At 43.7% G+C, this 24802-nt stretch overlaps 1 long non-coding RNA gene and 1 other non-coding gene across 2 annotated transcripts; one reads left to right on the top strand and one right to left on the bottom strand.

The window, feature by feature from the left end:
• Nucleotides 1-8716: 8716 nt before the first annotated feature.
• LOC123334398 lies at nt 8717-16948 on the bottom strand. Its single transcript, XR_006552164.2, has 2 exons — nt 16723-16948; nt 8717-8818 (listed from the first exon to the last, which is right to left on the bottom strand). It is a non-coding gene; the product is annotated as an uncharacterized LOC123334398 (long non-coding RNA).
• Nucleotides 16949-24667: 7719 nt separating this feature from the next.
• On the top strand, nt 24668-24802 carry LOC112586295. Its single transcript, XR_003110761.2, has one exon. It is a non-coding gene; the product is annotated as a small nucleolar RNA SNORA70 (small nucleolar RNA).

Below are 24802 nucleotides of genomic sequence, written 5' to 3'. Positions count from 1 at the left end.
TGATGTAGTTGGTACTGCTGTGCTTTTCCAGATACTGTACTGTAAGATCAAAAATGTTTTATTTATTTCTTGTGTTAGATTTTTTCTGTATTATTTATGTGAAAGTTTAATCAACCTATTACAGTATAAATACTATATAGCTGATACACAATCAGTTGTGTTACCTAGTTGGGTACCTAGGCTAACTTTGTTGAACTTACAAACAAACTGGACTTAGGAACGCACTCTCGGAATGGAACTCACTCATATGTAGGGGACTTACTGTACAATAAACAAGCTTTACATCTCTATCCCACCCACCCAAGAGGTTCATAGGAGCCATGCTTGCTCTGTGTGAGAGCAGCTCCAACTCCTTGACTGAATAGAAAGTCATTTATTCAAACAAATAAGCAAGGAGATCAAACCAGTCAAACCTAATGGAAATCAAGCCTGAATATTCATTGGAAGGACTGATGCTCCAATAGTCTGGCCACCTGATTCAAAGAGCCAACTCATTGGAAAAGACCCTAATGTTGGGAAAGATTGAAAGCAGGAGAAGGGGGTGACAGGATGAAATTGTTGGATGGCATCACCAACTCAATGGACATGAATTTGAGCAAACTCAGGGAGACAGTGAAGGACAGGGAAGCCTGGCGTGCTCCAGTCCATGGAGTTGCAAAGAGTCAGACACAACTCAGTGACTGAACAAGACAAAACAAACTCCACAATCTTGGCCTAGAAATAAAAAATTTTGGGATATCAAGGTTGGTTACTTGAGTTGAGGAGATAAAATGGGAGTGGGTGTCATTTAACCTTGTGCATTGCCAGAGCAGGAAAAGCTACCCAAAGAGTAAGAGAAAGGGGGAAAGAGACGAAAAAACAATATGAGAGAACACCTCCTCTGTCTAGCTGAATAATAAAATCATCCAAAAATCTTTTCAGTCTGTTAAATTGTATCAGATTCTCAAGATGCAGACAATTATAGTACTTCTCTTTCAAGAACATGCTTCAGTTCAGTTCAGTCGCTCAGTCGTGTCTGACTCTTTGTGACCCCATGAATCGCAGCACGCCAGGCCTCCCTGTCCATCACCAACTCCCGGAGTTCGCTCAGACTCACGTCCATCGAGTCAGTGATGCCATCTCATCCTCTGTTGTCCCCTTCTCCTCCTTCCCCCAATCCCTCCCAGCATCAGGGTCTTTTCCAATGAGTCAGCTCTTCTCATGAGGTGGCCAAAGTACTGGAGTTTCAGCTTCAGCATCAGTCCCTCCAATGAACACCCAGGACTGATCTCCTTTAGGATAGACTGGTTGGATCTCCTTGCATGCTTACTTTCTATTACAGGGTACCAGGCATTGTTTCAAAAGGAGCATGATAAGAGAATCTGGCGGGTAAAGAAGAAAAATATGAGAAGCAGATCAGACAAATGGGAACTGTTCCCAACTCGATTTTATAATTTTTGTTTAAGCTCATACAATATAAAGGGTATTGGTGAGTATGTGAAAAGATAATGAGACTCTGGTCTTGAAGAGACTGCAATTTAATAGAAGAGATAATACAAGTGTACAGGATGGTAATTCTAAGAAGTCTAGGAGTGCACTATAAGGGAAGAACAGAAGGGTGGCAGGACAGGCTACCCCAAAATATGCCACTTAGGTATATTGATTACTTTGAGCTGAAGATACTCAAAAAACAGTAGATGAAGGGACTTCCTTGGTCGTCCAGTGCTTACGATTCTGTGCTCCCAATGAAGGGGGTCTGGGTTCAATCCCTGGTCAGGGAACTAGATCCCCCATGCCACAACAAAGATTGAAGACCCTATGTGCCACAACTAAATTTTTTTAAGATTTTTTTTTGATGTGGGCCATTTTTAAAGTTTTTATTGAATTTGTTACAATATTGCTTCTGCTTTAGGTTTTGGTTTTTTGGCCACAAGGTATGTGGGGTATTAACTCCTTGACCAGGGATTGAACCTGCACCCCCTGCATTGAAAGGTGGAGTCTTAACCACTGAATCGCCAGGGAAGTCCTTAATAAATAAATATTTTAAAGAAAGAAATAAAAACAGTAGATACAGGAAGAGGTTTCGTGGAGCTTCCTTTCTGCCTAAAGACAGATCCCTCCCCCCACCGGCCACCTCAAATACTCAGTTGTCACAGTTTCATTAACCAGAGAAGATTGACTGTCATCACTAACGAGGAGACTAGAGGTGACACCACAGCCTGACAAACCTTGTCACCAACTCCCACCGGTTCTTCATTCAGCTTTCCTCAGTTCAATTCAGTTCAGTTCTGTCGCTCAGTCATGTCTGACTCTTTGCGACTCCATGAATCGCAGCACACCAGGCCTCCCTGTCCATCACCAACTCCCGGAGTTCACTCAGACTCACGTCCATCGAGTCAGTGATGCCATCCAGCCATCTCATCCTCTGTCGTCCCCTTCTCCTCCTGCCCCCAATCCCTCCCAGCATCGGAGTCTTTTCCAATGAGTCAACTCTTTCCATGAGGTGGCCAAAGTACGGGAGTTTCAGCTTTAGCATCATTCCCTCCAAAGAAATCCCAGGGCTGATCTCCTTCAGAACGGACTGGTTGGATCTCCTTGCAGTCCAAGGGACTCTCAAGAGTCTTCTCCAACACCACAGTTCAAAAGCATCAATTCTCCGGTGCTCAGCTTTCTTCACAGTCCAATTCTCACATCCATACATGACCACTGGAAAAACCATAGCCTTGACTAGACAGACTTTTCTTGGCAAAGTAATGTCTCTGCTTTTCAATATGCTATCTAGGTTGGTCATAACTTTCCTTCCAAGGAGTAACTATCTTTTCATTTCGTGGCTGCAGTCACCATCTGCAGTGATTTTGGAGCCCAGAAAAATAAAGTCTGACACTGTTTCTACTGTTTCCCCATCTATTTCCCATGAAGTGATGGGACCAGATGCCATGATCTTAGTTCTCTGAATGCTGAGCTTTAAGCCAACTTTTTCACTCTCCTCTTTCACTTGCATCAAGAGGCTTTTTAGTTCCTCTTCACTTTCTGCCATAAGGGTGGTGTCATCTGCATATCTGAGGTTATTGATATTTCTCCCGGCAATCTTGATTCCAGCTTGTGTTTCTTCCAGTCCAGCATTTCTCATGATGTACTCTGCATATAAGTTAAATAAGCAGGGTGACAATATACAGCCTTGACATACTCCTTTTCCTATTTGGAACCAGTCTGTTGTTCCATGTCCAGTTCTAACTGTTGCTTCCTGACCTGCATACAGGTTTCTCAAGAGGCAGATCAGGTGGTCTGGTATTCCCATCTCTTGAAGAATTTTCCACAGTTTATTGTGATCCACCCAGTCAAAGGCTTTGGCATAGTCAATAAAGCAGAAATAGATGTTTTTCTGGAACTCTCTTGCTTTTTCCATGATCCAGAGGATGTTGGCAATTTGATCTCTGGTTCCTCTGCCTTTTCTAGAACCAGCTTGAACATCTGGAAGTTCACGGTTCACATATCACTGAAGCCTGGCTTGGAGAATTTTGAGCATTACTTTACTAGCATATGAGATGAGTGCAATTGTGCAGTAGTTTGAGCATTCTTTGGCATTGCCTTTCTTTGGGATTGGAATGAAAACTGACCTTTTCCAGTCCTGTGGCCACTGCTGAGTTTTCCAAATTTGCTGGCATATTGAGTGCAGCACTTTGACAGCATCATCTTTCAGGATTTGAAATAGCTCAACTGGAATTCCATCACCTCCACTAGCTTTGTTCGTAGTGATGCTTTCTAAGGCCCTAAAGATTATCTATTCTCTCCCGAGAGTCTTGTATCCTTCCTCTGCTTTCCCTATAAGATGCTGTTTAATCCTGAATTCTAAGCCATCCTGGGGAGTGATTCATTTTCTTCTGAGTATCCCATGAAGAATATGTTAGTAAACTTCATTTGTTTTTCTTTTGTTAATGTGTCTTTTATTACAGGGGTCCCAACTAAGAACTCAAAGGGTAAAGGGAAAAATTATTTATCCTTCCCTGCAATACCAGGGTCCACAATAGCACAAAGTAGGGAGCCACCAGATTGAGAGCAGAAGGCGGTTTCAAGCCAAACAGTGTTTGAGCTGAGCTTTTAACAGCAGGTAGGTTTTAGGGGCAGGAATGGGAGGAAAAGGCAAGAGAAACAGAATTGAGCTCAAAACACCCTGTTCCCTCTAACTAGAATAGCCTCACTCATCCCCCTTCCACTGCAACCAGCTCCTGCTTTAAGACTTGGCTCGTGTCTCCTCCTCCAGAAAGTATTTTATGGTCAATTCCTTCTGCCCAGGCCCTACTGAGCTACCTAGCTCTGTGCTTTTTCCCATCACAGCCTTTATCCATCACATTAGAGTGGCCGTTTGTCATCTGAGTCTCCCATTAGACTTAACACTCCTTAACATACGGGTGGATTAATCACTTCTCAGATGCGTCATTAGTTTGTTACTAGTAATTGTTAATACTAGAAACCTCACCTTTTGGGGGGGCTGGTGTAGAGAATACTCCAGGTATGTCATGATACCTTACTCATTGTTTACCTTATGCCATGTTTACCTGCCTGGGAGAGATAACATGCCGACTTGAGAAATTTAGCCATTGCTCTAGCCTTCCAGTCCCCCATTCACACAACGGTCCTGATGTTGGTAAGCTTGACGTGTCACCATAAGCTGTTTGGCTTCAGCGATGCTGTGGCTTTTGCATCATGACAGGCAGGACATTTCTCAGTGGCCTAAAAAACCAACACATTTGTGCTGGAATTTGGATTGTTGTTCAGTTGCTCAGTCATGTCCAACTGTTTGCAACTCCATAGACTGCAGCATTCCAGGCTTCCCTGTCCTTCACCATCTCCCAGAATTTTCTCCGACTCGTGTCCATTGAGTCGGTGATGCCATCCAGCCATCTCATCCTCTCTTGCCCCCTTCTCTTACTGCCCTCAATCTTTCCCAACATCCGGGTCTTTTCCAATGAGTAGACTCCTCACATCAGGTGGCCAAGTATTGGAATTTGGTTAGTGATATTCAAAATATTTTACAGCCCCTAGGCAGTGACCAGTCCGAACATACACAGGTAACACTAGAGCATGGCCCTAGGGCTTCTTTCCCTGTCTCCCACAAATAATAACCTGTATTTATTAGAATGAACAGAAGTTTAGACATTCTCAGGGAAGAAGCCAGGATAACCAGGAATCCAGGAGATATTTGAGGGTTCAGAGAAACTGTTACTTGCCAACTGATATGTATCTCAAGACTTTTAACAATTGGACAAACCTCTGTTTAGTGCCCAGCAAATGTCAGTGCTGCCAACCAAAAAATGAGAATTGGAGCAATTAATTTTGAAAAGGGAAAATAGATTTCATATGTGCTAGGATCCTGGAAAAGATTCCTAGACTGTGTTCCATAAGAAACTGTAGCTCATAAGATATTTCTAGATGTTACAAGAGAAATATTTCTATGGTCAAGTAAGATTGAGAAACACGGTACAAATTATATCCCTCTTGTATTCCACAATACGGGAGTGAATTACAAGTCCTGGAGTAAAGAAAACTCTTGAACTTCATTTAGTCCAAGTATTGAAAAAGCTTACTTCCTCAAGGGAATCCTTTCACCATGCAACAATTTTGCTTTGGAAGGAAATGAAGGTTCTGTGCAACAACGTTTAGGAGATTTCATTCAAAATATCCTCTCCACATTTAGATACGCTCAGAGTGGTGAGTTCTCAAAGATAGCTCACCATACAAAGACCAGATTTGTCCTGCTCTCATCATTTTCCAGAGGTTTCTCTCATACTTCATTTCACGGGCTCAGGAGTCTTGGCAATTGAATTGCTTGTTTCCAACCCCCAGGAAAGTTATCAAACATTAACCCCCAGTGGTTGGGGTCAGCAAACATTTTCCACAAAGAACCAGAAAATTAGTATCTTCAGTTTTGTGAACTGCCATGCCTTCTCAACTCTGCCATTATGATGGAGCAGCCATAGACACAAAGGAGCATGTCTGTGTTCCAATACAATTTTATTTACACAAATAGATGAAGGGCCAGATTTGTCCTGTGATTTACTGTTTGCCAAGCCTGACCTAGGCTGAAAAAACGGGAGCCTCCTCAGCCTCCCCTCTTTCAGCCTCAGAATGGTCTTTGCTCTATTTGTTGTCCTAGATCTCAAAGGTGAGTTAACTTGAGATTCATAAATGAATAGAAATAAAAGAGCCGAACAAGACCTTGTCACTCTTCAAATCTCCAAGAAGAAATGAAGATGGGCCACAGAAGGCAAGAACATCCCTACTGGGGATACGAACCACGCACCAGGGAGTACAAGTAGGAGAGACCTTTCCCTGAGTCTTCTGAGATCTTTAAAGTTAGCCTCACTTCAGCTACTTCCATGAAACATTTGGGGACTAAAAACCTAATGAAAATCCTTTGGCTGAGAATCAAGTAGCTGTCACTTCGGTGATCCTGCTGTTTGCTACTATTTTTATTTGATAAGCAGAACATTATACTTGGGCCTAGATTTGAGGCAAGATCGTCAGTGATTCATGGTTTAGAGACCAGAGGGCCTCATCCCCAGGCCGGCCTGTGTTCAGGTTTCTTTGGCAGAAGTATTGTAGATGTTTTCAATTAGGCGGGGGAACAAAACCTCCAGGGAGTATGGCTTTGACCCAAATAAAACCTCCCCTTGAATATAATTTCCCTCTCTAGCTCTCTCTCTCTCTCTATTTCTCTCTCAATCTGTAAATCTGTATGCCGGTGTGGGTGTGGATGTGTGTGCAAAATGGTTGAGACAGCTGCCTTACACAGGTGGTATCCCAGGCAGTAAATAATATGGCTTTTATAGATGGCTTGAGACACACAGTCTCAGAACAATTAATTTTACCACTACACGTTTGACCTAAGACCACTTTTTATCACAGCAGGAATTCCTTATCAAATTCTCAGGTGCAGGAGCCCCATAAACACTTTGGAGGCATACAGACCTCATGGCTGAGATGGTTAGTTACTTGAGGAGGGAAACAGAAGTGGTCTGAGAAGAAAGAGAAATATAAAACACTGACCCCAGCTCAAAGAGGCAAACCCGAATAGTCAACACTGCCCTTCTGGGAAGTTTGTGTACTCCTCTCCCAGTCATAGGGTTCAGTTCAGTTCAGTTCAGTCGCTCAGTCCTGTTCGACTCTTTGCGACCCCATGAACTGCAGCACGCCAGACCTCCCTGTCCATCACCAACTCCCGGAGTCCATCCAAACCCATGTCCATTGAGTCAGCGATGCCATCCAACTATCTCATCCTCTGTCGTCCCCTTCTCCTCCTGCCCTCAATCTTTCCCAGCATCAGGGTCTTTTCCAACGAGTCAGTTCTTTGCATCAGGTGGCAAAAACTTTGGAGTTTCAGCTTCAGGATCAGTCTTTCCAATGCATATTCAGGACTGATCTCCTTTAGGATGGACTGGTTGGATCTCCTTGCAGTCCAAGGGATTCTCAAGAGTCTTCTCCAACACCACAGTGCAAAAGCATCAATTCTTTGGCGCTCAGCTTTCTTTATAGTCCAACTCCCACATCCATACATGACCACTGGAAAAACCATGGGGTTAGAAACCTCAACAATTTAGCATATATTTTTGACTGTGCCACAGCATATGGAATCTTAGTTCCCCAACTAGGGATTGAACCTGAGCCCCCTGCATTGGAAGTGTGGAGTCTTAACCACTGGACTGCCAGGGAAGTTCATTTTTTAATTTTTTTAACCTTTACAATTTAGAAGTCAGCCATCATGGGGAAAGATTGGCTTTGTTGTCACAAGGTATATACAATTGAAGAGTTACAAGGAACGATACAGTTCAAAAGAATTGACAAAAATTTCCAAGTGGAGGACCAGGAAGTCATTCAGTTTGCAAACTGGGGCTAAGGAGTGCTTACCAAAAACAGCCAACAAAAACTTTTCAAAAAACAAAAAACTCATACAGCTGGAAATCTATGTGTATATGTATTTAAACATATCTTCAAGTATTTATCTACTTAAAGAAATGAAGATACCCACCTCTGATACTTGTGATAATTAGTTTTACTTCTTCATAAATTAATGTATTTTATGTGTTGAAAACCCCTAGTCCAATTTTCTGTACTTGCATGAACTAAACAAAGATTTACCTGCTGCTGCTGCTAAGTCACTTCAGTCGTGTCTGACTCTGTATGACCCCATAAACGGCAACCCACTAGGCTCCTCTGTCCCTGGGATTCTCCAGGTGAGAATACTGGAGTGGGTTGCCATTTCCTTCTGAACCCAAAACTGCAAATTAGGGGTTCCACCAGAATTTATGGGCTTCCTTGGTGGCTCAAATGGTAAAGAATCTGCCTGCAATGTGGGAGACCTGGGTTCGAACCCCTGGTGGGGAAGAGCCCCTGGAGAAGGGAATGGCTACCCACTCCAGTATTCTTGTCTGGAAAATTCCATGGACAGAGGAGTCTGACAGGCTTCAGTCCATGGGGCCACAAAAAGTTGGACACGACCAAGCAAATAACACACACACACACACACACACAAGAATTTATATGTCAGGTTGTATTATTGCTTATTTGTTTTTATATTAAATGGCCATTGGGGCATGACATATTGTTAAAGAAGCAAAAAACAAAGGGGAAGAAAAGCTATTGCAATTATTTTCAAGACCCATCCAAACCCTGACCTTTTTCTAAGTTCAACAAACATTTTTGATGGGCCCAAAAGACTGTGAAATGAACAAATCATTGCAGTAAAAGCAAAGGTGCAGGAGAGCATTCATTCACTGACCATCTGTGGCCTCTGAGCCCCTCCTGAGACTGAGATCCTCCTCTTCTGGGATAGAAGAGAGAGCTGGAAAGACAGGAAAAGCATTAAATGAGAAAAACCTGACAAAAACTACTCTGAATCTGAGCTCATATGTCAGTTTCATGTAGAATCATAAATTTATAGATTTAAAATCCCTTTTCTGTTTAAAAATGGTAAAGAGATTATATTATACTTCTTTAACTCTCTTAAAATCCTTTATTATTATTATTTTTTTAACATCCACTGTGTCATTATAGGGGGCTTTCCCAGTGGCTCAGAGGTAAAGAATCTGCCTGCAATGCAGGAGACACAGGAGATGCAGATTCGAGCACTCTGTCTGGAAGATCCCCTGGAGGAGGGCATGGCATCCCACTCCAATATTCTTGCCTAGAAAATCCCATGGACAGAGGAGCCTGGTGAGCTACAGTCCATGGGGTCACAAAGAGCTGGACATGACCAAAGTGACTGAGCATGTATACGCACATGCATGTCATTATAAAAAAGAAGGTTTCTGTTTCGTTCTGATGAGGATTCCAACTTCTGATCACAGAGGGCCTGATCACAGGGGGGAAATTAAGTGGCTGATGTGAGACACACATACCATCAACACATAACCAATTAGAAAGAATTAGGGAAAAAATCCCAAAGGCAGCCTTTAGCCCACATCTCTCTCTAGGAAAAGTGTATTCTTTTCTTTAGAGTATAAAATGCCTATTTCAAGCACCGTTTCATTATTTTTCTCAAAAGTTTGAAATGTTTGGCACCTCATAAGCCTCCTTCTTGTTTGAAGAGTAAAGCATAGCAGACATCCTCTTTTAAAGAATAACTGCTAATAAGATAAACAAGACATAATTTTTCTCTTGGGCTTAATTTGTACTTGGGCATCTGCCTTTTCCTCACAAATAATGGGAGATATCTATTCAAGAGTACCATAAATATGAGAATCTTCTCATTTATTTGATCAAAAGCTACATCTGCCATGGGAGTGGAGGTAACTGAACACAGATTTACAATAGCTCAATTCTACATGTTAGTTGGAGAGAGAAATCACTCTCCATTGAACTATGAAGTCATGAGCATACTCCATAAATTGTTTTAATTTTAAAAAAATATGGTGAGACACTATCTCTGTGTCCATTATATTTGAAAAGCTGGGAAAGAGAAATAGGTTGAAGACCTAACCTGAGGAAGAAAGCACATTCCTTCAGCATGGCGCTCCTCCCCAGAAGCCACAAAGCCTTCGCTTCTGCTCTCTCTGTAACTTTCTGTCTGCTTGAAGAACTTTCCCAGGTTCCCCTATGTCTCTTCTATTTTTCTGGATTCTCATAAAGACTTGCCCCAGTTGTCCCAAGGGTGCGTTGGAACCAAACTCCTGCCTGCTCATGTGAGCTGACCCTGTGGATCTCTTCCCAACTCCATGTTCAGTGACCAACTGTGGTGGGAGTGTTCACAGCATGGAAGTTGGCCAGTGCTACAGATCAGGACTTTTATTTCCTCCCTGGACATCCAGTCAGTTGCTAAATCTACACCAGCATACCAGCATCTTGAACACATCTTTCTACTCTTTCTCCCTTCCCTTCTCCCATTTCAAATCTTATCCTCAGATAACCACACACTTGAAATATGCCAATAAATGAATTTTCTAAGTTAATAGTGGAGAAAGAGGTATTCCCTGGTGGCTCAGATGGTAAAGAATCTGCCTTCAATGCAGGAGACCTGGATTCGATCCCTGGATCAAGAAGATCCCCCCAAGAAGGGAATGGCAACCCACTCCATACTCTTACCTGGAGAATTTCATGGACAGAGGAACCTGCAGAGGCTACAGTCCATGGGGTTGCAGAGAGGGGGACATGACTGAGTAACTAACACACACATTCTGTCAACCATATATTGAACACTATCTAATGATAATGCCTTAACCCAAAGAAAAGAATCTCTATGAAAACCCACGAAATAGTGCTTTTGTCTAGGACAAACTTCTCAGCATCTTTCAAATGATACCATCAAGGCAGCTAGGGACTCCACCTTAAACCAGTGTTGACAAGATAACGAAAGCAGAGTTGGGAAAACTGTTGGATAGAAGGACCAGTGTTGACTGAAATGCAGACACAAACTTGCCAAGACAAAAAAGAGAAGCTGATTTTCAATAGCCACGTACAGATGTGAGAGCTGGACCGTAAAGAAGGTTGAGAACACTCAGAGGTGAGGGATGATCCTGGATAGGGCACCGAAGCGCTTGCCCTCTGCCTTCTCTTCCATCTGAATGTTCATCTGTATCTTTTAATACCCTTTGTATATAATGAGTGGGCTTAGTAAATGGGTTTCCTGAGTTTTATAAGCCACTCCAACAGATTAATTGAACCCAAGGACAGGCGGCTGAGACCAGGGCCCTAAGCGCGACGGCGGCTGTGACCAGCGCACTAAGCGTGGCCGAGAGGAGCTACCCTACGTCCGAGGTCAGGAGCAGAAGCCGGGAGGACCCCATGCCCAAAGAGCGGTGGCCAAGAGGAGTTACCCCACGTCTGAGGTCAGGGGCAGTGGCCGAGAGTGCCAGGCTGCAACGGCGCAGGAACGGCAGAGAAGAGCTACCCAAGTCCGAGGTCAGGGGCGGCGGCCGCCGGGAGGAGCTACCCCACGCCCTCACCCCCAAGGCCAGGGGCTGCAGCCCTGAGGACCAACCCCATGCCCGAAGCCAGGGGCGGCCGGGAGGACCAACCCCACGTCCAAGGAGCGGTGGCTGCCCCGAGGCAGGAGGACCTAGAGGCACTATCCCACATTGAAGGTCAGGAAGGGCGGCAGTGAGGAGATACCCCTCGTCCAAGGTAAGGAGCAGCAGCTGCGCTTTGCTGGAGCAGCCGTGAAGAGATACCCCACGTCCAAGGTAAGAGAAACCCAAGTAGGTAGGTGTTGAAAGAGGGCATCAGAGGGCAGACACACTGAAACCATACTCACAGAAAACTAGTCAATCTAATCACACTAGGACCACAGCCTTGTCTAGCTCAGTGAAACTAAGCCATGCCCGTGGGGCAACCCAAGACGGGAGGGTCATGGTGGAGAGATCTGACAGAATGTGGTCCACTGGAGAAGGGAATGGCAAACCACTTCAGTATTCTTGCCTTGAGAACCCCATGAACAGTATGAAAAGGCAAAATGATAGGATACTGAAAGAAACTCCCCAGGTCGGTAGGTGCCCAATATGCTACTGGAGATCAGTGGCGAAATAACTCCAGAAAGAATGAAGAGATGGAGCCAAAGCAAAAACAATACCCAGCTGTGGATGTGACTGGTGATAGAAGCAAGGTCCCATGCTGTAAAGAGCAATATTGCATAGGAACCTGGAATGTCAGGTCCATGAATCAAGGCAAATTGGAAGTGGTCAAACAAGAGATGGCAAGAGTGAATGTCGACATTCTAGGAATCAGAGAACTGAAATGGACTGGAATGGGTGAATTTAACTCAGATGACCATTATATCTACTACTGTGGGCAGGAATCCCTCAGAAGAAATGGAGTAGCCATCATGGTCAACAAAAGAGTCCGAAATGCAGTACTTGAAATGCAATCTCAAAAATGACAGAATGGTCTCTGTTCGTTTCCAAGGCAAACCATTCAATATCACAGTAATCCAAGTCTACACCCCAACCAGTAACGCTGAAGAAGCTGAAGTTGAACAGTTCTATGAAGACCTACAAGACCTTTTAGAACTAACACCTAAAAAAGATGTCCTTTTCATTATAGGAACTGGAATGCAAAAGTAGGAAGTCAAGAAACACCTGGAGTAACAGGCAAATTTGGCCTTGGAATACGGAATGAAGCAGGGCAAAGACTAATACAGTTTTGCCAAGAAAATGCACTGGTCATAGCAAACACCCTCTGCCAACAACACAAGAGAAGACTCTATACATGGACATCACCAGATGGTCAACACCAAAATCAGATTGATTATATTCTTTGCAGCCAAAGATGGAGAAGCTCTATACAGTCAACAAAAACAAGACCAGGAGCTGACTGTGGCTCAGATCATGAACTCCTTATTACCAAATTCAGACTTAAATTGAAGAAAGTAGGGAAAACCACTAGACCATTCAGGTATGACCTAAATCAAATCCCTTATGATTATACAGTGGAAGTGAGAAATAGATTTAAGGGCCTAGATCTGATAGATAGAGTGCCTGATGAACTATGGAATGAAGTTCGTGACATTGTACAGGAGACAGGGATCAAGACCATCCCCATGGAAAAGAAATGCAGAAAAGCAAAATGGCTGTCTGGGGAGGCCTTACAAATAGCTGTGAAAAGAAGAGAAGCGAAAAGCAAAGGAGAAAAGGAAAGATATAAGCATCTGAATGCAGAGTTCCAAAGAATAGCAAGAAGAGATAAGAAAGCCTTCCTCAGTGATCAATGCAAAGAAAAAGAGGAAAACAACAGAATGGGAAAGACTAGAGATCTCTTCAAGAAAATTAGAGATACCAAGGGAACATTCCATGCAAAGATGGGCTCAATAAAGGACAGAAATGGTATGGACCTAACAGAAGCAGAAGATATTAAGAAGAGGTGGCAAGAATACACAGAAGAACTGTACAAAAAAGATCTTCACAACCCAGATAATCATGATGGTGTGATCGCTGACCTAGAGCCAGACATCTTGGAATGTGAAGTCAAGTGGGCCTTAGAAAGCATCACTACGAACAAAGCTAGTGGAGGTGATGGAATTCCAGTTGAGCTATTTCAAATCCTGAAAGATGATGCTGTCAAAGTGCTGCACTCAATATGCCAGCAAATTTGGAAAACTCAGCAGTGGCCACAGGACTGGAAAAGGTCAGTTTTCATTCCAATCCCAAAGAAAGGCAATGCCAAAGAATGCTCAAACTACCGCACAATTGCATTCATCTCACATGCTAGTAAAGTAATGCTCAAAATTCTCCAAGCCAGGCTTCAGCAATACGTGAACTGTGAACTTCCAGATGTTCAAGCTGGTTTTAGAAAAGGCAGAGGAACCAGAGATCAAATTGCCAACATCCGCTGGATCATGGAAAAAGCAAGAGAGTTCCAGGAAAATATCTATTTCTGCTTTATTGACTATGCCAAAGCTTTTGACTGTGTGGATCACAATAAACTGTGGAAAATTCTGAAAGAGATGGGAATATCAGACCACCTGATCTGCCTCTTGAGAAACCTATATGCAGGTCAGGAAGCAACAGTTAGAAGTGGACATGAAATAACAGAATGGTTCCAAATAGGAAAAGGAGTATGTCAAGGCTGTATATTGTCACCCTGCTTATTTAACTTATATGCAGAGTACATCATGAGAAACGCTGGACTGTAAGAAATACAAGCTGGAATCAAGATTACCGGGAGAAATATCAATAACCTCAGATATGCAGATGACACCACCCTTATGGCAGAAAGTGAAGAGGAACTAAAAAGCCTCTTGATGAAAGTGAAAGAGGAGAGTGAAAAAGTTGGCTTAAAGCTCAACATTCAGAAAACGAAGATCATGGCATTCGGTCCCATCACCTCATGAGAAATAGATGGGGAAAGAGTGGAAACAGTGTCAGACTTTATTTTTCTGGGCTCCAAAATCACTGCAGATGGTGACTGCAGCCATGAAATTAAGACACTTACTCCTTGGAAGGAAAGTTATGACCAACCTAGATCAGATCAGATCAGTCGTTCAGTTGTGTCCGACTCTGAGACCCCATGAATCGCAGCACGCCAGGCTTCCCTGTCCATCACCAACTCCCAGAGTTCACCCAGACTCACGTCCATCGAGTCAGTGATGCCATCCAGCCATCTCATCCTCTGTCGTCCCCTTCTCCTCCTGCCCCCAATCCCTCCAGCATCAGAGTCTTTTCCAATGAGTCAACTCTTCCCATGAGGTGGCCAAAGTACTGGAGTTTCATTTTTAGCATCATTCCTTCCAAAGAAATCCCAGGGCTGATCTCGTTTAGAACAGACTGGTTGGATCTCCTTGCAGTCCAAGGGACTCTCAAGAGTCTTCTCCAACACCACAGTTCAAAAGCATCAATTCTTCGGCGCTCAGCCTTCTTTACAGTCCAGCTCTCACATCCACACATGATCACAGGAAAAACCATAACCTTGACTAGACAAACATTTGTTGGCAAAGTAATGTCTCTGCTTTTGAATATGCTATCTAGGTTGGTCATAACTTTCCTTCCAAGGAGTAAGCGTCTTTTAATTTCATGGCTGTAGTCACCATCTGCAGTGATTTTGGAGCCCAGAAAAATAAAGTCTGACGCTGTTTCCACTGTTTCCCCATCTATTTCCCATGAAGTGATGGGACCGGATGCCATGATCTTCGTTTTCTGAATGTTAAGCTTTAAGCCAACTTTTTTACTCTCCACTTTCACCTTCATCAAGAGGCTTTTTAGTTCCTCTTCACTTTTTGTCGTAAGGGTGGTGTCATCTGTGTATCTGAGTTTATTGATATCTCTCCTGGCAATCTTGATTCCAGCTTGTGTTCCTTCCAGTCCAGCATTTCTCATGATGTACTCTGCATATAAGTTAAATAAGCAGGGTGACAATATACAGCCTTGATGTACTCCTTTTCCTATTTGGAACCAGTCTGTTGTTCCATGTCCAGTTCTAACTGTTGCTTCCTGACCTGCATACAGATTTCTCAAGAGGCAGATCAGGTGGTCTGGTATTCCCATCTCTTTAAGAATTTTCCACAGTTTATTGTGATCCACACAGTCAAAAGCTTTGGCATAGTCAATAAAGCAGAAATAGATGTTTTCCTGGAACTCTCAACCTAGATAGCGTATTCAAAAGCAGAGACATTACTTTGCCAACAAAGGTTCGTCTAGTCAAGGCTATAGTTTTTCCTGTGGTCATGTATGGATGTGAGAGTTGGACTGTGAAGAAGGCTTAGCGGTGAAGAACTGATGCTTTTGAACTGTGGTGTTGGAGAAGACTCTTGAGAGTCCCTTGGACTGCAAGGAGATCCAACCAGTCCATCAGAAGGAGATCAGCCCTGGGATTTCTTTGGAAGGAATGATGCTAAAGCTGAAACTCCCATACTTTGGCCACCTCATTTGAAGAGTTGACTCATTGGAAAAGACTCTGATGCTGGGAGGGATTGGGGGCAGGAGGAGAAGGGGACGACAGAGGATGAGATGACTGGATGGCATCACTGACTCGATGGATGTGAGTCTGGGTGAACTCTGGGAGTTGGTGATGGACAGGGAAGCCTGGCGTGCTGCGATTCATGGGGTCGTAAAGAGTCAGACACGACTAAGCGACTGAACTGAACTGATTTCTAACTGGCCATCAGAAACACAGGTTTGCGTTTGTCACTAAGGTGGAATCTTTTGGGGTTCAGCACTTTACATGTGGTATTGGATGTCATCTCTCAGTCGTTCAGTCATTAAGTTGTGTCTGACTCTTTGTGACCCCATGAACTGCAGCACACCAGGCTTCCTTGTCCTTCACCATCTCCCAGAGCGTGCTCAAACTCATGTCCATTGAGTCAGTGATACCAACCAACCATCTCATCCTCTGTCATCCCCTTCTCTGCCTGTCTTCAATTTTTCCCAGCATCAGAGTATTTTCCAAGGAGTCAGCTCTGCTCATCAGGTGACCAAAGTATTGGCGCTTCAGCTTCAGTCTCCTGGTAGATAATGTTAGAACTGACTTGAATTGTAGGACATCTGGCTGATGTCTGGGAGTATCATTTTTGGAGGTGTGTGGAACCCCCTCCCATCCCTACTCCCACACACATTTTGGAATTGGGTGACCAAGATGCAATTAGGAATAATAAGACAATGTGGAGCATAGTTTATTTCTTAGTTCATGGAATCATTATACATCTGACCTGAATACATTAGGCCTTTCCTGAGTCTACTCACTGAAACCAAAGTCATAGCCTTGAGGAAACACAAAGGCATCAATTAGAGGATGGAAATGTTACCAAGGGAGAAAGGGAGCTACCTGCAGAAATACCAGTGTGAAAGTACTCTTCTTCTCTTAATACTCTTTTTCTTTTCTTCTTCTCAGTGAACTCTCTTCATGTCTTCGTCCTTTATGAATGAAAGCAACACCAAACCTAAGGGCATCTTATAATCAGAAGTGCTTCTGACCAAAAATGCAAGAAGGGAACCAGCATGGATCCCAGAGCCTTGGGCTGCACACTGCAGGCTTACAAGCCCTTTGCTTGCCCAGCCTGAGAAAGAGCCCAGAGTCAGTGACAAAGACATCAATGGTTTAATGGATGGAGGAGCTTACATGTCTGAAGCAAGGTCACCCTAAAGTGACACCCTACTGTATATGCAGCAGAGGGTTGTGGGCATGGACTGGCAACTGGGAGGAACTGATGTCAGGTTGGCTTATCGGTTACCAGGGAAAGGATGTACAGAGAGCAGAGAACTATCTTAAGTGGCCTGACCATGTGCAGACAAAAGCAAGGCATGAGGAAGAGAGCTGATGAGAATTTCTCATATGCATATCCCTCATACATAGCATCTTGAGGACAAAGACCATGATGGGGACCATCCCCATAACTGGATCCTGCCCAACTGTGATAGTTAATAATACTTCATCAGTGTTTCCAGAACGTATCTTTTATTTTCCCACTTTTCCTATTTCATTTACTTATTTCCTTTCCCCTAGCTGGAATAACTTTTCCTACTTTCCTTCTTTTCCAAAGTCCATCCACCCTTTAAAACTCATGTCAGGTTCTCTCTTGTCTGAAAAGCCTGTGCAAACCTCCCCCAGCCCCACTCCAGGGAACAAGGGAGTCAGCCAAAACAGCAAGCTGTGGACAAGGGGTTGAGAGTCCTCATTCACTGGCTGTTCCCTAACTCCCATCCTGGCTCTCCAAGACAAAGCCTGTGGACCAACTGGGGTGTGGAATGAATGGGGAAGCAGGAAAAAACAGCTGAAGTAGACCACTTACTATGTTCACCTCTTGACCTACTATCCCTCCCTCCTCTAAATTCTTAGACTGTAGGAAATCAATCCTAAACATTCATTGGTGGACTGATCCTGAAGGTGAAGCTCCAATACTTTGGCCACCTGATGAGAAGATCTGAATCATTAGAAAAGGCCCTGATGCTGGGAAAGACTGAGGGCAGGAGGAGAAGGGGACGGTAGAGGATGAGATGGTTGGATGGCATCACTGACTCAATGGACGTGAGTTTGAGTAAACTCCAGGAGATAGTGAAGGCCAGGGAAGCCTGGCATGCTGCAGTCCATGGGGTTGCAAAAAGTCGGACTCGAATGAGTGATTGAACAAAAACAATTGTCTATTTAGTCATTTTCCACTTAATCTGTGATTTGCATATTCATAGTTCTTAGCACACAGAAGGCAATAACTCATTGACTGGATGATTGATCTGTCTTTTTCTCTTAAGAAACTCCTTGTAAGTTATTTTAGTTAAGTTCTTTTATTTATTCTCTTATTGGCAGTTGAATTTTGTCCTTTCAGATTGTGGCATTTGCCTAATAAGTAATTTAACTGTTTTTAAATAGGTTATTTGGCTATTTTAAAGATAAGAAAGTACTATATCTAGAAGAGCAGAGAGAAATGGGGATAAGAGACTGAGTCCTGTGTGGACCCAGCCCAGCTGTGTGGTCTCTGCCCTCCTGTCACTGGGCCAGGAGTTGGAAGTTCACTTTCTAGCAAATGGGGGAGCTTGCATATCCTTGGCAGCAGGAATCCTGGCCGCCAATCCCAGCCAGCATCCTGCCCTCAGTTTACTCCTGTTTTCAGTTCAGAGTTCCACTTATCTGTCTAAAAAGCAAACATATTAAACCCTGATGACTCAGGGCCCATTAGCTGTCTCACTTAATGGAGCAAGTGGCAGCCCCTCATTACTCTAGATTGACCCTAAGCAAGTCTAGAACCTTGTATTAAACCTCCACCACCTCTCTAAGCTTACCAAGTGAGCACAGTGAAATATCAGGATTCAATTAAATTCAACACATAATTATTGTATATCACCAATATTCCAGACACTCTATTAGGTATAAATTAAGTAAGTAATAATTCCATTTCCTTTTATTATGGGCCACTGTCTGTACTAAATCTTTTATCTATATTATCTCAACTAATTGTTAGGATGTTTCTACTGTGACTTCTTATGTTCAATTTGCCATTGAGGAAGCTGAGGCAGGGGGATTAAGAGACATTTTCAAGGTCACATAGCTATTAAAGGGTAGGCTTTCTGCTCAGCTGTGTCTGACTCTAAACTCATGCTCTTTCTTACCTCTTTTCTCATGCTCTCTCCTCTCCTCAGACTGTCTAGTAAACAGGTTGAAGGATCTGAAATTTGAACTCAGACTCCTAAGAATTGAATTTATATCCAAGCAACTCCCTGTGACCCCTGACCCAGGAAGTGGTCAAGAGTCCAATGATTCAGTCTCCTCTGGCTCAGCTTTTCTAACTGATAATACCAACACTTACCTTCACTAATGTTTGACAAAGTGCTTCTGAAAGATTTTAGATTCCTATCAAGGGACTTCCATTGGCCCTAAGAATCAAGACTCCATTTGTATGGAGGCACCCATGGTGGGGGTTGAGGGTTGGGGAAATGACATAGCAGTTCCTTTTCTGTGGCCTCACTTCACCTGGGCCCAGCCCCTCAATTCAACTGAGGTAAGATTGTTGTTGCTTAGTCACTAAGTCGTGTCTGACTTTTTGAGATTCCACGGACTATAGCCTTCCAGGTTCCTCTGTCCATGAGATTTCCCAGGCAAGAATACTGGATGGGTTGCCATTTCCTTTTCTAAGGGAGCCTCCCCAAGCAGGGATCAAACCCATCTCTCCTGCAGAGTCAGGTGGATTCTTTACCGCTGAGCCACCAGGGAAGCCCTGAGGTAAGATTTCAGTTCAGTTCAGTTGCTCAGTCATGTCCGACTCTGCAATCCCATGGACTGCAGCACATCAAGCCTCCCTGTCCATCACCAATTCCCAGAGTTTACTCAAACTCATGTCCATTGAGTTGGTGATACCATCCAACTATCTCATCCTCTGCCGTCCCCTTCTCCTCCCGCCTTCAATCTTTCCCAGCATCAGGGTCTTTTCAATGAGTCAGTTATTTGCATCAGGTGGCCAAAGTATTGGAGTTTCAGCTTCAACATCAGTCTTTCCAATGAATATTCAAGACTGATTTCGTTTAGGATGGACTGGTTGGATCTCCTTGTTGTCCAAGAGACTCTCAAGAGTCTTCTCCAACACCACAGTTCAAAAGCATCAATTCTTCTGTGCTCAGCTTTCTTTATGGTCCAACTCTCACATCCATACAAAACTGCTAGAAAAACCATAGCCTTGACTAGACAGACCTTTGTCTGCAAAGTAATGTCTCTGCTTTTTAATATACTGTCTAGGTTTGTCATAACTTTTCTTCCAAGGAGCAAGCATCTTTTAAGTTTCTAAAAGAGATTCACTACAGAACTACAGTGGGAGAGCAATCAAAGATAAGAAAGGAAAACACAAAGGCAGAGAGATGGGTGAGTTCACAGAGCATGGGTCCCTTGTGCCAGTGAAGCCCAAAGTAGCTCATGTCCTTTCAAGCACTGATTCTGGTTGTTTCTCACCAGCCCATCAGGACCAGGGCTGGGCTATGCTCTCAACCGTGGCCATCTGAATTTAGCATCCATGCTATACAAGGTCTGGGACCCAGACTCAAGGTCAAGTTCTCAGACTGTTCACAGAGCCACCTTCTCTGGCTTGGCTGCAGGTGTCAAAACTGAAGCAGCTGAGGGTGGGAGTTGGGAAGCAGCACAATTTATCCAACATAGGATTGTCCCAATAATTGTTTTGAGGAAATGTGCTGGCATAATCATTCTTTATTTGTTTTTACTGGGACATAATTACTCTACAAAGATTTGTTAGTTTCTGCTGTACAACAATGTGAATCATCCACGTGTACACATATATCCCCTCCCTCTTGGACCTCCCTCTCACCCACCCCCCATCCCACCACTCTAGGTCATTACAGAGCACTGAGCTGAGCTCCCTGAGCTATGCATTCGTTTCCCACTAGCTATCTGTTAACACATGGTAGCATGTATATGTCGATCCCAATCTCCCAATTCATCCCACCCTCTCCTTCCCCCTTGGGTCCACATGTCCATTCTCTGCATCCGGGTCTCTATTCCTGCCCTGCAAATTGGTTCATCTGCACCATTTTCCTAGATTCCACAAGTATGAGTTTATATGTTTTCCTCTTTCTGACTTAACTTCCCTCTGCATGACAGACTCTGAGTTCATCCACCTCACTAGAACAGACTCAAGTGCATTCTTTTTCACGGCTGAATAATACTCCATAGTATTTTTGTACCACATCTTCTTTATCCATACATCTGCCAATGGACATCTAGGATGCTTCCATGTCCTGGTTATTGTAAATAGTGCTGCAATAAACATTGGGGTACATGTGTCTTTTTGTATTATGGTTTTCTCAGAATATATGCCAAAACTATTCTTAAGTCAATGATAAAAAGATATTACAGAAGTAAAAGTAAGACCGGTGGCAAAGGGAGTCAAAGGCTGGTGCCCCTTTTACTTGTCCCTCCCATCCCCCACCCACACTGCAAACTCAGGCTCACTCCTCCTCACTCGAAGCCTCAGGCATCTAGAGCTCTGAGCCCTACCAGACTTAACTTCTGTGGGCTCTGTCTGCCCACCCCCTGAGGGAGAAAGGCACTTTTCCATCTAACCTGTGACTGTCCTGAGTGGCCTGGGAAATCACCTCTTTCACTCCTCTCCATGTAGCTCTGACCCCAGCTCCTCCCCTACCCCAACTTTGCTCCCAAAACTTATTTGCTCTGTCTTGTTTGCATGCCTAAAACCACGGGTCTGCTAAAGCTAGTTCTTCCTGGGAAAGCTCGGATGCTCCATCTGTTCTAAGTGAACATCCATTTCTAACTGAGCTAAGATGTGTGTGGGCTTCAAGAACATCAGTGGGGATGTAACATGGACAGAGAAGCCAAGAAGACTAGCTAGAGCGCACCCCAATACTTCATGAGGGATAAAGGAGGAGGCAGAAGCAGCCCCAGGCCGGGGCCATGGAGTATGATGGCAATGTTGTGAAGGATGAGTCCACCTTGGCCGCTCGACCTCACAGAACCAGATGAGAGCTGACGTCATTCACACAGCACACCTAGAACAGTGCTTGTTACATCAGAAGTATGCGATAAATGTGAGCTCTCATTTTCATTGCTTTCCTGGTAGCTCAGCTGGTAAAGAATCACCTGCAATGCAGGAGACCCAGGTTCAATCCCTGGGTGAGGAAGATCCCCTGGAGAAGAAATGGCAATACACTCTAGTATTCTTGCCTGGAGAATCCCATGGATAGAGGAGCCTGGTGGGCTACAGTCCATGGGGTCTCCAAGAGTCAGACACAACTTAACAGCTAAACCACATTATTTTCATTAGTTATCTATGATGAATTTGCCTTTCAGGAGGAATAAATGCTCTCTATTATTGGCATTCATTATTCAGTCAGTGAAACATGTCTTCATTTCCAGAAGAAGTACAAAGTAATTTGCTGTAAAGTTTCTCTCCCACTTACTGCATTGAGTTAATATCATTTCTACCACAGACCCTAAGATTAATTCATATGCCATGACAAATTAGAGATACCATTTGCTATATTGGAGCAAAATTTGTAAAACCAAATCTGTTATCGGTGAGAACAGGATGGAGATTTTGAAAGTAACTTTCCACATTCCTAGCTTTAAATTTTACCTGATCCCATGTATATACATTAATATCTGATATTCGTTTTTCCCTTTCTGACTTACTTCTCTCTGTATGACAAACTCTAAGTCTATCCACGTCTCTACAAATGACCCAATTTCATTTCTTTTTATGGTTGAGCAATATTCCATTCTATATATGCACTACATCTTGGGAAGCTGCTGTATAACACAGGCAACTCAGCTGGGTGCTCTGTGATGACCTAGAGGGGTGGGATGGGGTTAGGGAGTTGGAGGGAGGTCCAAGAGGGAGGGGCTATGTGTATACTTATTCAGTTCAGTTCAGTTCAGTCCCTCAGTCATGTCCAACTCTTTGCGACCCCATGGACTGCCGCATGCCAGGCCTCCCTGTCCATCACCAACTCCTAGAGGTTACCCAAACTCATGTCCATTGAGTGGGTGATGCCAACCAACCATCTCATCCTCTGTCATCCCCTTCTCCTCCTAACTTCAATCCTTCCCAGCATCAGGATCTTTTCCAATGAGTCAGTTCTTCACATCAGGTGGCCAAAGTATTGGAGTTTCAGCTTCAACATCAGTCCTTCCAATGAATATTCAGGACTGACTTCCTTTAGGATGTACTGGCTTGATCGCCTTGCTGTTCAAGGGACCCTCAAGAGTCTTCTCCAACACCACAGTTCAAAAGCATCAATTCTTCAGTGCTCAGCTTTCTTTATGGTCCAACTCTCACATCCATACATGACTACTGGAAAAGCCATAGCTTTGACTAGACAGACCTTAGTCTGCAAAGTAATGTCTCTGCTTTTTAATATGCTGTCTAGGTTGGTCATAGCTTTTCTTCCAAAAAGCAAGAGCCTTTTAATTTCATGGCCACAGTCACCATCTGAAGTGATTTTGGAGCCCAAGAAAATAAAGTCTGTCACTGTTTCCATTGTTTCCCCATCTATTTGCCACAAGTGATGGGAACAGAGGCCATGATCTTAATTTTTTGAATGTTGAGTTTTAAGCCAGCTTTTTCAGTCTCCACTTTCACTTTCATCAAGAGACTCTTTGGTTCCTCTTCAATTTCTTCCGTAAGGGTGGTGTCATCTGCATATCTGAGGTTATTGATTATCTCTATAGCCGATTCACTTTGCTATACAGCAGAAACTAACACAACATTGTAAAGCAATTATACTCCAATAAAACTTTTTTTAATCAAATAGAAAAAGATATTTACTCAGATCCATATCTCTAGTCACCTCTGGCCAGTTATTCCACTATCGTCGTCGTGATAACATGTTATAACCACTATACCACACTCCCTGATGCTCCTCTCTATTTTCCTGAGTTCCTGTGATACCCTCAGGCAGGTGACAGAATTAGCTACGTTTGCTACAGAGGTGAAAGGGGGCACATTGCCACTGCCATGTAATGCCTGACTTCCAACAGCATTTCATCATTAAGAAAACTAAAAACGGTGGACTTGCCCCCAGAAAGGAGGAAAGGATTTTCTTCTGCACATCTGCCTCCTCTCAGCTGTCAGGTCTGCTTTAGTCAATATTTACCTGTCAGCCCAAAACCTGTTAATGTGGATCTCAGAGGAATTGAATCAATCTGTTTTTCACCTACCTTGTTGGACCCTTTGTTAGAGATAGCTTTTGTGAGCTGAATGTTTTTAAGTGACACAGTAGAAACTCTTTATGCCACAGACAAAGGGACTGAATTCACACTTCACTCAGGAGCTTAAAAATTGTGATCCATGGGACCCACATCACTTGTAGTTGCTCCTGATACCAGAAACAGGAGACCTACAGGGTATTGAACCCATAAAATCAATAGCTGTTATGAGAAGAGCCTTCTGTGCTTGACGACAAATCGTACTTAAACACAAACACATTTAGGCAACCATAAATACTATGTAACCAAACAATTGTATTGATTTGGCTTGTGGGATTTCTTCCCCCTCCTCCTCTTCTTCATCTTCTTCTTTTAGAGATGCCACTGCAGCTGGGCTTCCCAGGTGGCACAATGTTAAAGAATCCACCTGCCAATGCAGGAGACGCAAGAGACAGGGGTTCCATCTCTGAGTCAGGAAGATCCCCAGGGGGAGGAAATGGCTACCCACTCCAGTATTCTTGCCTGGAGAATCCCATGGACAGAGGATGGGTTACTGTCCATGGAATCACAAAGAGTCAGACATGCCTGAGCAGCTATGCGTGCACGCACACCATTGCAGCCAGTTAAGCCGACTGTGCTCTTTTCCCCGTGGGGGCCCAGTGTGCAGTGGCTGCAAACAGCAGCCTCCTCGGTAGTGTATGCAGCCTGTTGCCTGTACAGGTTGCCCTAAGCGACCTTGGATACAGCT

Source organism: Bubalus bubalis, chromosome 7, assembly GCF_019923935.1.
Source record: "Bubalus bubalis isolate 160015118507 breed Murrah chromosome 7, NDDB_SH_1, whole genome shotgun sequence".
NCBI classification, from domain to species: domain Eukaryota; kingdom Metazoa; phylum Chordata; class Mammalia; order Artiodactyla; family Bovidae; genus Bubalus; species Bubalus bubalis.
The sequence above is the reverse complement of the archived record's forward strand: the minus strand, read 5'-3'. Positions and strand labels throughout refer to the sequence as shown.